Below are 14,346 nucleotides of genomic sequence, written 5' to 3' on the forward strand. Positions count from 1 at the left end.
TGAGGATATTTCCTATTTCACCATAGCCCTCTATGGGCTTCCAAATATCACTTTGCCAATTCCACAAGAACTGTCTTAGCAAAGGCTTCTTGAGGGGAAAGCTATAACTCTGTGAGATGATTTCACAGAATACAAAGAAGTTTCTCAGAAAGCTTCTTTCTCTTTGTTATCGGAGGATATTTCCTTTGGCCCTATAGTCTTCAAAGGGATCCGAAATATCTGTTCTCAGATTCCACAGAAATAAGGCTAGCAAAGAGATGTACGAAACACAGATGTAACTCTGTGAGATGAATTCACAGAACACTAAGCAGTTTCTCAGAAAGCTTCTTTCCAGATTTCATCTGAGGATATTTCCTTTTTCACCATAGCCCTCTATGGGCTTCCAAATATCACTTTGCCAATTCCAAAAGAACTGTCTTAGCGAAAGGCTTCTTGAGGGGAAAGCTATAACTCTGTGAGATGATTTCACAGAACACAAAGAAGTTTCTCAGAAAGCTTCTTTCTCTTTGTTATCGGAGGATATTTCCTTTGGCCCTATAGTCTTCAAATGGATTCGAAATATCTGTTCTCAGATTCCACAGAAATAAGGCTAGCAAAGAGATCTATGAAACACAGATGTAACTCTGTGAGATGAATTCACAGAACACTAAGCAGTTTCCCAGAAAGCTTCTTTCCAGATTTCATCTGAGGATATTTCCTTTTTCACCATAGCCCTCTATGGGCTTCCAAATATCACTTTGCCAATTCCACAAGAACTGTCTTAGCGAAAGGCTTCTTGAGGGGAAAGCTGTAACTCTGTGAGATGATTTCACAGAACACAAAGAAGTTTCTCAGAAAGCTTCTTTCTCTTTGTTAGCGGAGGATATTTCCTTTGGCCCTATAGTCTTCAAAGGGATCCGAAATATCTGTTCTCAGATTCCACAGAAATAAGGCTAGCAAAGAGATCCACGAAATACAGATGTAACTCTGTGAGATGAATTCAAAGAACACTAAGCAGTTTCTCAGAAAGCTTCTTTCCAGATTTCATCTGAGGATATTTCCTATTTCACCATAGCCCTCTATGGGCTTCCAAATATCACTTTGCCAATTCCACAACAACTGTCTTAGCGAAAGGCTTCTTGAGGGGAAAGCTGTAACTCTGTGAGATGATTTCACAGAACACAAAGAAGTTTCTCAGAAAGCTTCTTTCTCTTTGTTATCGGAGGATATTTCCTTTGGCCCTCTAGCCTTCAAAGGGATCCGAAATATCTGTTCTCAGATTCCACAGAAATAAGGCTAGCAAAGAGATCTACGAAACACAGATGTAACTCTGTGAGATGAATTCACAGAACACTAAGCACTTTCTCAAAAAGCTTCTTTCCATGTTTCATCTGAGCATATTTCCTTTTTCACCATAGCCCTCTATGGGCTTCCAAATATCACTTTGCCAATTCCACAAGAACTGTCTTAGCGAAAGGCTTCTTGAGGGGAAAGCTGTAACTCTGTGAGATGATTTCACAGAACACAAAGAAGTTTCTCAGAAAGCTTCTTTCTCTTTGTTATCGGAGGATATTTCCTTTGGCCCTCTAGCCTTCAAAGGGATCCGAAATATCTGTTCTCAGATTCCACAGAAATAAGGCTAGCAAAGAGATCTACGAAACACAGATGTAACTCTGTGAGATGAATTCACAGAACACTAAGCAGTTTCTCAGAAAGCTTCTTTCCAGATTTCATCTGAGGATATTTCCTTTTTCACCATAGCCCTCTATGGGCTTCCAAATATCACTTTGCCAATTCCACAAGAACAGTCTTAGCGAAAGGCTTCTTGAGGGGAAAGCTGTAACTCTGTGAGATGATTTCACAGAACACAAAGAAGTTTCTCAGAAAGCTTCTTTCTCTTTGTTATCGGAGGATATTTCCTTTGGCCCTATAGTCTTCAAAGGGATCCGAAATATCTGTTCTCAGATTCCACAGAAATAAGGGTAGCAAAGAGATCTACGTAACACAGAGATAACTCTGTGAGATGAATTCACAGAACACTAAGCAATTTCTCAGAAAGCTTCTTTCCAGATTTCATCTGAGGATATTTCCTTTTTCACCATAGCCCTCTATGGGCTTCCAAATATCACTTTGCCAATTCCACAAGAACTGTCTTAGCGAAAGGCTTCTTGAGGGGAAAGCTGTAACTCTGTAAGACGATTTCACAGAACACAAAGAAGTTTCTCAGAAAGCTTCTTTCTCCTTGTTATCGGAGGATATTTCCTTTGGCACTATAGTCTTCAAAGGGATCCGAAATATCTATTCTCATATTCCACAGAAATAAGGCTAGCAAAGAGATCTACGAAACACAGATGTAACTCTGTGAGATGAATTCACAGAACACTAAGCAGTTTCTCAGAAAGCTTCTTTCCAGATTTCATCTGAGGATATTTCCTTTTTCACCATAGCCCTCTATGGGCTTCCAAATATCACTTTGCCAATTCCACAAGAACTGTCTTAGCGAAAGGCTTCTTGAGGGTAAAGCTGTAACTCTGTGAGATGATTTCACAGAACACGAAGAAGTTTCTCAGAAAGCTTCTTTCTCTTTGTTATCGGAGGATATTTCCTTTGTCCCTATAGTCTTCAAAGGGATCCGAAATATCTGTTCTCAGATTCCACAGAAATAAGGCTAGCAAAGAGATCTACGAAACACAGATGTAACTCTGTGAGATGAATTCACAGAACACTAAGCAGTTTCTCAGAAAGCTTCTTTCCAGATTTCATCTGAGGATATTTCCTATTTCACCATAGCCCTCTATGGGCTTCCAAATATCACTTTGCCAATTCCACAAGAACTGTCTTAGCGAAAGGCTTCTTGAGGGGAAAGCTATAACTCTGTGAGATGATTTCACAGAATACAAAGAAGTTTCTCAGAAAGCTTCTTTCTCTTTGTTATCGGAGGATATTTCCTTTGGCCCTATAGTCTTCAAAGGGATCCGAAATATCTGTTCTCAGATTCCACAGAAATAAGGCTAGCAAAGAGATCTACGAAACACAGATGTAACTCTGTGAGATGAATTCACAGAACACTAAGCAGTTTCTCAGAAAGCTTCTTTCCAGATTTCATCTGAGGATATTTCCTTTTTCACCATAGCCCTCTATGGGCTTCCAAATATCACTTTGCCAATTCCACAAGAACTGTCTTAGCGAAAGGCTTCTTGAGGGGAAAGCTGTAACTCTGTAAGACGATTTCACAGAACACAAAGAAGTTTCTCAGAAGGCTTCTTTCTCTTTGTTATCGGAGGATATTTCCTTTGGCCCTATAGTCTTCAAAGGGATCCGAAATATCTGTTCTCAGATTCCACAGAAATAAGGCTAGCAAAGAGATCTACGAAACACAGATGTAACTCTGTGAGATGAATTCACAGAACACTAAGCAGTTTCTCAGAAAGCTTCTTTCCAGATTTCATCTGAGGATATTTCCTATTTCACCATAGCCCTCTATGTTCTTCCAAATATCACTTTGCCAATTCCACAAGAACTGTCTTAGCGAAAGGCTTCTTGAGGGGAAAGCTGTAACTCTGTGAGATGATTTCACAGAACACAAAGAAGTTTCTCAGAAAGCTTCTTTCTCTTTGTTATCGGAGGATATTTCCTTTGACCCTATAGTCTTCAAAGGGATCCGAAATATCTGTTCTCAGATTCCACAGAAATAAGGCTAGCAAAGAGATCTACGAAACACAGATGTAACTCTGTGAGATGTATTCACAGAACACTAAGCAGTTTCTCAGAAAGCTTCCTTCCAGATTTCATCTGAGGATATTTCCTATTTCACCATAGCCCTCTATGGGCTTCCAAATATCACTTTGCCAATTACACAAGAACTGTCTTAGCGAAAGGCTTCTTGAGGGGAAAGCTACAACTCTGTGAGATGATTTCACAGAACACGAAGAAGTTTCTCAGAAAGCTTCTTTCTCTTTGTTAGCGCAGGATATTTGCTTTGGCCCTATAGTCTTCAAAGGGATCCGAAATAACTGTTCTCAGATTCCACAGAAATAAGGCTAGCAAAGAGATCTACGAAACACAGATGTAACTCTGTGAGATGAATTCACAGAACACTAAGCAGTTTCTCAGAAAGCTTCTTTCCAGATTTCATCTGAGGATATTTCCTTTTTCACCATAGCCCTCTATGGGCTTCCAAATATCACTTTGCCAATTCCACAAGAACTGTCTTAGCGAAAGGCTTCTTTAGGGGAAAGCTGTAACTCTGTGAGATGATTTCACAGAACACAAAGAAGTTTCTCAGAAAGATTCTTTCTCTTTGTTATCGGAGGATATTTCCTTTGGCCCTATAGTCTTCAAAGGGATCCGAAATATCTGTTCTCAGATTCCACAGAAATAAGGCTAGCAAAGAGATCTACGAAACACAGATGTAACTCTGTGAGATGAATTCACAGAACACTAAGCAGTTTCTCAGAAAGCTTCTTTCCAGATTTCATCTGAGGATATTTCCTTTTTCACCATAGCCCTCTATGGGCTTCCAAATATCACTTTGCCAATTCCACAAGAACTGTCTTAGCGAAAGGCTTCTTGATGGGAAAGCTGTAACTCTGTGAGATGATTTCACAGAACACAAAGAAGTTTCTCAGAAAGCTTCTTTCTCTTTGTTATCGGAGGATATTTCCTTTGGCCCTATAGTCTTCAAAGGGATCCGAAATATCTGTTCTCAGATTCCACAGAAAAAAGGCTAGCAAAGAGATCTACGAAACACAGATGTAACTCTGTGAGATGAATTCACAGAACACTAAGCAGTTTCACAGAAAGCTTCTTTCCAGATTTCATCTGAGGATATTTCCTTTTTCACCATAGCCCTCTATGGGCTTCCAAATATCACTTTGCCAATTCCACAAGAACTGTCTTAGCGAAAGGCTTCTTGAGGGGAAAGCTGTAAATCTGTAAGACGATTTCACAGAACACAAAGAAGTTTCTCAGAAAGCTTCTTTCTCTTTGTTTTCGGAGGATATTTCCTTTGGCCCTATAGTCTTCAAAGGGATCGGAAATATCTGTTCTCAGATTCCACAGAAATAAGGCTAGCAAAGAGATCAACGAAACACAGATGTAACTCTGTGAGATGAATTCACAGAACACTAAGCAGTTTCTCAGAAAGCTTCTTTCCAGATTTCATCTGAGGATATTTCCTTTTTCACCATAGCCCTCTATGGGCTTCCAAATATCACTTTGCCAATTCCACAAGAACTCTCTTAGCGAAAGGCTTCTTGAGGGGAAAGCTATAACTCTGTGAGATGATTTCGCAGAACACAAAGAAGTTTCTCAGAAAGCTTCTTTCTCTTTGTTATCGGAGGATATTTCCTTTGGCCCTATAGTCTTCAAAGGGATCCGAAATATCTGTTCTCAGATTCCACAGAAATAAGGCTAGCAAAGAGATCTACGAAACACAGATGTAACTCTGTGAGATGAATTCACAGAACACTAAGCAGTTTCTCAGAAAGCTTCTTTCCAGATTTCATCTGAGGATATTTCCTTTTTCACCATAGCCCTCTATGGGCTTCCAATATCATTTTGCCAATTCCACAAGAACTGTCTTAGCGAAAGGCTTCTTGAGGGGAAAGCTGTAACTCTGTGAGATGATTTCACAGAACACAAAGAAGTTTCTCAGAAAGCTTCTTTCTCTTTGTTATCGGAGGATATTTCCTTTGGCCCTATAGTCTTCAAAGGGATCCGAAATATCTGTTCTCAGATTCCACAGAAAAAATGCTAGCAAAGAGATCTACGAAACACAGATGTAACTCTGTGAGATGAATTCACAGAACACTAAGCAGTTTCACAGAAAGCTTCTTTCCAGATTTCATCTGAGGATATTTCCTTTTTCACCATAGCCCTCTATGGGCTTCCAAATATCACTTTGCCCATTCCACAAGAACTGTCTTAGCGAAAGGCTTCTTGAGGGGAAAGCTGTAACTCTGTAAGACGATTTCACAGAACACAAAGAAGTTTCTCAGAAAGCTTCTTTCTCTTTGTTATCGGAGGATATTTCCTTTGGCCCTATAGTCTTCAAAGGGATCGGAAATATCTGTTCTCAGATTCCACAGAAATAAGGCTAGCAAAGAGATCAACGAAACACAGATGTAACTCTGTGAGATGAATTCACAGAACACTAAGCAGTTTCTCAGAAAGCTTCCTTCCAGATTTCATCTGAGGATATTTCCTTTTTCACCATAGCCCTCTATGGGCTTCCAAATATCACTTTGCCAATTCCACAAAAACTCTCTTAGCGAAAGGCTTCTTGAGGGGAAAGCTATAACTCTGTGAGATGATTTCACAGAACACAAAGAAGTTTCTCAGAAAGCTTCTTTCTCTTTGTTATCGGAGGATATTTCCTTTGGCCCTATAGTCTTCAAAGGGATCCGAAATATCTGTTCTCAGATTCCACAGAAATAAGGCTAGCAAAGAGATCTACGAAACACAGATGTAACTCTGTGAGATGAATTCACAGAACACTAAGCAGTTTCCCAGAAAGCTTCTTTCCAGATTTCATCTGAGGATATTTCCTTTTTCACCATAGCCCTCTATGGGCTTCCAAATATCACTTTGCCAATTCCACAAGAACTGTCTTAGCGAAAGGCTTCTTTAGGGGAAAGCTGTAACTCTGTAAGACGATTTCACAGAACACAAAGAAGTTTCTCAGAAAGCTTCTTTCTCTTTGTTATCGGAGGATATTTCCTTTGGCCCTATAGTCTTCAAAGGGATCGGAAATATCTGTTCTCAGATTCCACAGAAATAAGGCTAGCAAAGAGATCAACGAAACACAGATGTAACTCTGTGAGATGAATTCACAGAACACTAAGCAGTTTCTCAGAAAGCTTCCTTCCAGATTTCATCTGAGGATATTTCCTTTTTCACCATAGCCCTCTATGGGCTTCCAAATATCACTTTGCCAATTCCACAAAAACTCTCTTAGCGAAAGGCTTCTTGAGGGGAAAGCTATAACTCTGTGAGATGATTTCACAGAACACAAAGAAGTTTCTCAGAAAGCTTCTTTCTCTTTGTTATCGGAGGATATTTCCTTTGGCCCTATAGTCTTCAAAGGGATCCGAAATATCTGTTCTCAGATTCCACAGAAATAAGGCTAGCAAAGAGATCTACGAAACACAGATGTAACTCTGTGAGATGAATTCACAGAACACTAAGCAGTTTCCCAGAAAGCTTCTTTCCAGATTTCATCTGAGGATATTTCCTTTTTCACCATAGCCCTCTATGGGCTTCCAAATATCACTTTGCCAATTCCACAAGAACTGTCTTAGCGAAAGGCTTCTTGAGGGGAAAGCTGTAACTCTGTGAGGTGATTTCACAGAACACAAAGAAGTTTCTCAGAAAGCTTCTTTCTCTTTGTTAGCGGAGGATATTTCCTTTGGCCCTATAGTCTTCAAAGGGATCCGAAATATCTGTTCTCAGATTCCACAGAAATAAGGCTAGCAAAGAGATCCACGAAATACAGATGTAACTCTGTGAGATGAATTCACAGAACACTAAGCAGTTTCTCAGAAAGCTTCTTTCCAGATTTCATCTGAGGATATTTCCTATTTCACCATAGCCCTCTATGGGCTTCCAAATATCACTTTGCCAATTCCACAAGAACTGTCTTAGCGAAAGGCTTCTTGAGGGGAAAGCTGTAACTCTGTGAGATGATTTCACAGAACACAAAGAAGTTTCTCAGAAAGCTTCTTTCTCTTTGTTATCGGAGGATATTTCCTTTGGCCCTCTAGCCTTCAAAGGGATCGGAAATATCTGTTCTCAGATTCCACAGAAATAAGGCTAGCAAAGAGATCTACGAAACACAGATGTAACTCTGTGAGATGAATTCACAGAACACTAAGCAGTTTCTCAAAAAGCTTCTTTCCATGTTTCATCTGAGCATATTTCCTTTTTCACCATAGCCCTCTATGGGCTTCCAAATATCACTTTGCCAATTCCACAAGAAGTGTCTTAGCGAAAGGCTTCTTGAGGGGAATGCTGTAACTCTGTGAGATGATTTCACAGAACACAAAGAAGTTTCTCAGAAAGCTTCTTTCTCTTTGTTATCGGAGGATATTTCCTTTGGCCCTATAGCCTTCAAAGGGATCCGAAATATCTGTTCTCAGATTCCACAGAAATAAGGCTAGCAAAGAGATCTACGAAACACAGATGTAACTCTGTGAGATGAATTCACAGAACACTAAGCAGTTTCTCAGAAAGCTTCTTTCCAGATTTCACCTGAGGATATTTCCTTTTTCACCATAGCCCTCTATGGGCTTCCAAATATCACTTTGCCAATTCCACAAGAACTGTCTTAGCGAAAGGCTTCTTCAGGGGAAAGCTGTAACTCTGTGAGATGATTTCACAGAACACAAAGAAGTTTCTCAGAAAGCTTCTTTCTCTTTGTTATCGGAGGATATTTCCTTTGGCCCCATAGTCTTCAAAGGGATCCGAAATATCTGTTCTCAGATTCCACAGAAATAAGGCTAGCAAAGAGATCTACGAAACACAGATGTAACTCTGTGAGATGAATTCACAGAACACTAAGCAGTTTCTCAGAAAGCTTCTTTCCAGATTTCATCTGAGGATATTTCCTTTTTCACCATAGCCCTCTATGGGCTTCCAAATATCACTTTGCCAATTCCACAAGAACTGTCTTAGCGAAAGGCTTCTTGAGGGGAAAGCTATAACTCTGTGAGATGATTTCACAGAACACAAAGAAGTTTCTCAGAAAGCTTCTTTCTCTTTGTTATCGGAGGATATTTCCTTTGGCCCTATAGCCTTCAAAGGGATCCGAAATATCTGTTCTCAGATTCCACAGAAATAAGGCTAGCAAAGAGATCTACGAAACACAGATGTAACTCTGTGAGATGAATTCACAGAACACTAAGAAGTTTCTCAGAAAGCTTCTTTCCAGATTTCATCTGAGGATATTTCCTTTTTCACCATAGCCCTCTATGGGCTTCCAAATATCACTTTGCCAATTCCACAAGCACTGTCTTAGCGAAAGGCTTCTTGAGGAGAAAGCTGTAACTCTGTGAGATGATTTCACAGAACACAAAGAAGTTTCTCAGAAAGCTTCTTTCTCTGTTAGCGGAGGATATTTCCTTTGGCCCTATAGTCTTCAAAGGGATCCGAAATATCTGTTCTCAGATTCCACAGAAATAAGGCTAGCAAAGAGATCCACGAAATACAGATGTAACTCTGTGAGATGAATTCACAGAACACTAAGCAGTTTCTCAGAAAGCTTCTTTCCAGATTTCATCTGAGGATATTTCCTATTTCACCATAGCCCTCTTTGGGCTTCCAAATATCACTTTGCCAATTCCACAAGAACTGTCTTAGCGAAAGGCTTCTTGAGGGGAAAGCTATAACTCTGTGAGGTGATTTCACAGAACACAAAGAAGTTTCTCAGAAAGCTTCTTTCTCTTTGTTATCGGAGGATATTTCCTTTGGTCCTATAGTCTTCAAAGGGATCCGAAATATCTGTTCTCAGATTCCACAGAAATAAGGCTAGCAAAGAGATCTACGAAACACAGATGTAACTCTGTGAGATGAATTCACAGAACACTAAGCAGTTTCTCAGAAAGCTTCTTTCCAGATTTCATCTGAGGATATTTCCTTTTTCACCATAGCCCTCTATGGGCTTCCAAATATCACTTTGCCAATTCCACAAGAACTGTCTTAGCGAAAGGCTTCTTGAGGGGAAAGCTGTAACTCTGTGAGATGATTTCACAGAACACAAAGAAGTTTCTCAGAAAGCTTCTTTCTCTTTGTTATCGGAGAATATTTCCTTTGGCCCTATAGTTTTCAAAGGGATCCGAAATATCTGTTCTCAGATTCCACAGAAATAAGGCTAGCAAAGAGATCTACGAAACACAGATGTAACTCTGTGAGATGAATTCACAGAACACTAAGCAGTTTCTCAGAAAGCTTCTTTCCAGATTTCATCTGAGGATATTTCCTATTTCACCATAGCCCTCTATGGGCTTCCAAATATCACTTTGCCAATTCCACAAGAACTGTCTTAGCGAAAGGCTTCTTGAGGGGAAAGCTGTAACTCTGTGAGATGATTTCACAGAACACAAAGAAGTTTCTCAGAAAGCTTCTTTCTCTTTGTTATCGGAGAATATTTCCTTTGGCCCTATAGTTTTCAAAGGGATCCGAAATATCTGTTCTCAGATTCCACAGAAATAAGGCTAGCAAAGAGATCTACGAAACACAGATGTAACTCTGTGAGATGAATTCACAGAACACTAAGCAGTTTCTCAGAAAGCTTCTTTCCAGATTTCATATGAGGATATTTCCTATTTCACCATAGCCCTCTATGGGCTTCCAAATATCACTTTGCCAATTCCACAAGAACTGTCTTAGCGAAAGGCTTCTTGAGGGGAAAGCTATAACTCTGTGAGATGATTTCACAGAATACAAAGAAGTTTCTCAGAAAGCTTCTTTCTCTTTGTTATCGGAGGATATTTCCTTTGGCCCTATAGTCTTCAAAGGGATCCGAAATATCTGTTCTCAGATTCCACAGAAATAAGGCTAGCAAAGAGATGTACGAAACACAGATGTAACTCTGTGAGATGAATTCACAGAATACTAAGCAGTTTCTCAGAAAGCTTCTTTCCAGATTTCATCTGAGGAGATTTCCTTTTTCACCATAGCCCTCTATGGGCTTCCAAATATCACTTTGCCAATTCCAAAAGAACTGTCTTAGCGAAAGGCTTCTTGAGGGGAAAGCTATAACTCTGTGAGATGATTTCACAGAACACAAAGAAGTTTCTCAGAAAGCTTCTTTCTCTTTGTTATCGGAGGATATTTCCTTTGGCCCTATAGTCTTCAAATGGATTCGAAATATCTCTTCTCAGATTCCACAGAAATAAGGCTAGCAAAGAGATCTATGAAACACAGATGTAACTCTGTGAGATGAATTCACAGAACACTAAGCAGTTTCCCAGAAAGCTTCTTTCCAGATTTCATCTGAGGATATTTCCTTTTTCACCTTAGCCCTCTATGGGCTTCCAAATATCACTTTGCCAATTCCACAAGAACTGTCTTAGCGAAAGGCTTCTTGAGGGGAAAGCTGTAACTCTGTGAGATGATTTCACAGAACACAAAGAAGTTTCTCAGAATGCTTCTTTCTCTTTGTTAGCGGAGGATATTTCCTTTGGCCCTATAGTCTTCAAATGGATTCGAAATATCTCTTCTCAGATTCCACAGAAATAAGGCTAGCAAAGAGATCTATGAAACACAGATGTAACTCTGTGAGATGAATTCACAGAACACTAAGCAGTTTCCCAGAAAGCTTCTTTCCAGATTTCATCTGAGGATATTTCCTTTTTCACCTTAGCCCTCTATGGGCTTCCAAATATCACTTTGCCAATTCCACAAGAACTGTCTTAGCGAAAGGCTTCTTGAGGGGAAAGCTGTAACTCTGTGAGATGATTTCACAGAACACAAAGAAGTTTCTCAGAATGCTTCTTTCTCTTTGTTAGCGGAGGATATTTCCTTTGGCCCTGTAGTCTTCAAAGGGATCCGAAATATCTGTTCTCAGATTCCACAGAAATAAGGCTAGCAAAGAGATCTACGAAACACAGATGTAACTCTGTGAGATGAATTCACAGAACACTAAGCAGTTTCTCAAAAAGCTTCTTTCCATGTTTCATCTGAGCATATTTCCTTTTTCACCATAGCCCTCTATGGGCTTCCAAATATCACTTTGCCAATTCCACAAGAACTGTCTTAGCGAAAGGCTTCTTGAGGGGAAAGCTGTAACTCTATGAGATGATTTCACAGAACACAAAGAAGTTTCTCAGAAAGCTTCTTTCTCTTTGTTATCGGAGGATATTTCCTTTGGCCCTCTAGCCTTCAAAGGGATCCGAAATATCTGTTCTCAGATTCCACAGAAATAAGGCTAGCAAAGAGATCTACGAAACACAGATGTAACTCTGTGAGATGAATTCACAGAACACTAAGCAGTTTCTCAGAAAGCTTCTTTCCAGATTTCATTTGAGGATATTTCCTTTTTCACCATAGCCCTCTATGGGCTTCCAAATATAACTTTGCCAATTCCACAAGAACTGTCTTAGCGAAAGGCTTCTTGAGGAGAAAGCTGTAACTCTGTGAGATGATTTCACAGAACACAAAGAAGTTTCTCAGAAAGCTTCTTTCTCTTTGTTATCGGAGGATATTTCCTTTGGCCCTATAGTCTTCAAAGGGATCCGAAATATCTGTTCTCAGATTCCACAGAAATAAGGCTAGCAAAGAGATCCACGAAATACAGATGTAACTCTGTGAGATGAATTCAAAGAACACTAAGCAGTTTCTCAGAAAGCTTCTTTCCAGATTTCATCTGAGGATATTTCCTATTTCACCATAGCCCTCTATGGGCTTCCAAATATCACTTTGCCAATTCCACAACAACTGTCTTAGCGAAAGGCTTCTTGAGGGGAAAGCTGTAACTCTGTGAGATGATTTCACAGAACACAAAGAAGTTTCTCAGAAAGCTTCTTTCTCTTTGTTATCGGAGGATATTTCCTTTGGCCCTCTAGCCTTCAAAGGGATCCGAAATATCTGTTCTCAGATTCCACAGAAATAAGGCTAGCAAAGAGATCTACGAAACACAGATGTAACTCTGTGAGATGAATTCACAGAACACTAAGCAGTTTCTCAAAAAGCTTCTTTCCATGTTTCATCTGAGCATATTTCCTTTTTCACCATAGCCCTCTATGGGCTTCCAAATATCACTTTGCCAATTCCACAAGAACTGTCTTAGCGAAAGGCTTCTTGAGGGGAAAGCTGTAACTCTATGAGATGATTTCACAGAACCCAAAGAAGTTTCTCAGAAAGCTTCTTTCTCTTTGTTATCGGAGGATATTTCCTTTGGCCCTCTAGCCTTCAAAGGGATCCGAAATATCTGTTCTCAGATTCCACAGAAATAAGGCTAGCAAAGAGATCTACGAAACACAGATGTAACTCTGTGAGATGAATTCACAGAACACTAAGCAGTTTCTCAGAAAGCTTCTTTCCAGATTTCATTTGAGGATATTTCCTTTTTCACCATAGCCCTCTATGGGCTTCCAAATATAACTTTGCCAATTCCACAAGAACTGTCTTAGCGAAAGGCTTCTTGAGGAGAAAGCTGTAACTCTGTGAGATGATTTCACAGAACACAAAGAAGTTTCTCAGAAAGCTTCTTTCTCTTTGTTATCGGAGGATATTTCCTTTGGCCCTATAGTCTTCAAAGGGATCCGAAATATCTGTTCTCAGATTCCACAGAAATAAGGCTAGCAAAGAGATCTACGAAACACAGATGTAACTCTGTGAGATGAATTCACAGAACACTAAGCAGTTTCTCAGAAAGCTTCTTTCCAGATTTCATCTGAGGATATTTCCTTTTTCACCATAGCCCTCTATGGGCTTCCAAATATCACTTTGCCAATTCCACAAGAACTGTCTTAGCGAAAGGCTTCTTGAGGGGAAAGCTGTAACTCTGTAAGACGATTTCACAGAACACAAAGAAGTTTCTCAGAAAGCTTCTTTCTCCTTGTTATCGGAGGATATTTCCTTTGGCACTATAGTCTTCAAAGGGATCCGAAATATCTATTCTCATATTCCACAGAAATAAGGCTAGCAAAGAGATCTACGAAACACAGATGTAACTCTTTGAGATGAATTCACAGAACACTAAGCAGTTTCTCAGAAAGCTTCTTTTCAGATTTCATCTGAGGATATTTCCTTTTTCACCATAGCCCTCTATGGGCTTCCAAATATCACTTTGCCAATTCCACAAGAACTGTCTTAGCGAAAGGCTTCTTGAGGGTAAAGCTGTAACTCTGTGAGATGATTTCACAGAACACAAAGAAGTTTCTCAGAAAGCTTCTTTCTCTTTGTTATCGGAGGATATTTCCTTTGTCCCTATAGTCTTCAAAGGGATCCGAAATATCTGTTCTCAGATTCCACAGAAATAAGGCTAGCAAAGAGATCTACGAAACACAGATGTAACTCTGTGAGATAAATTCACAGAACACTAAGCAGTTTCTCAGAAAGCTTCTTTCCAGATTTCATCTGAGGATATTTCCTATTTCACCATAGCCCTCTATGGGCTTCCAAATATCACTTTGCCAATTCCACAAGAACTGTCTTAGCGAAAGGCTTCTTGAGGGGAAAGCTATAACTCTGTGAGATGATTTCACAGAATACAAAGAAGTTTCTCAGAAAGCTTCTTTCTCTTTGTTATCGGAGGATATTTCCTTTGGCCCTATAGTCTTCAAAGGGATCCGAAATATCTGTTCTCAGATTCCACAGAAATAAGGCTAGCAAAGAGATCTACGAAACACAGATGTAACTCTGTGA

This window comes from Macaca nemestrina, chromosome 10 (genome assembly GCF_043159975.1).
Source record: "Macaca nemestrina isolate mMacNem1 chromosome 10, mMacNem.hap1, whole genome shotgun sequence".
In the NCBI taxonomy this organism is placed as follows: Eukaryota; Metazoa; Chordata; class Mammalia; order Primates; family Cercopithecidae; genus Macaca; species Macaca nemestrina.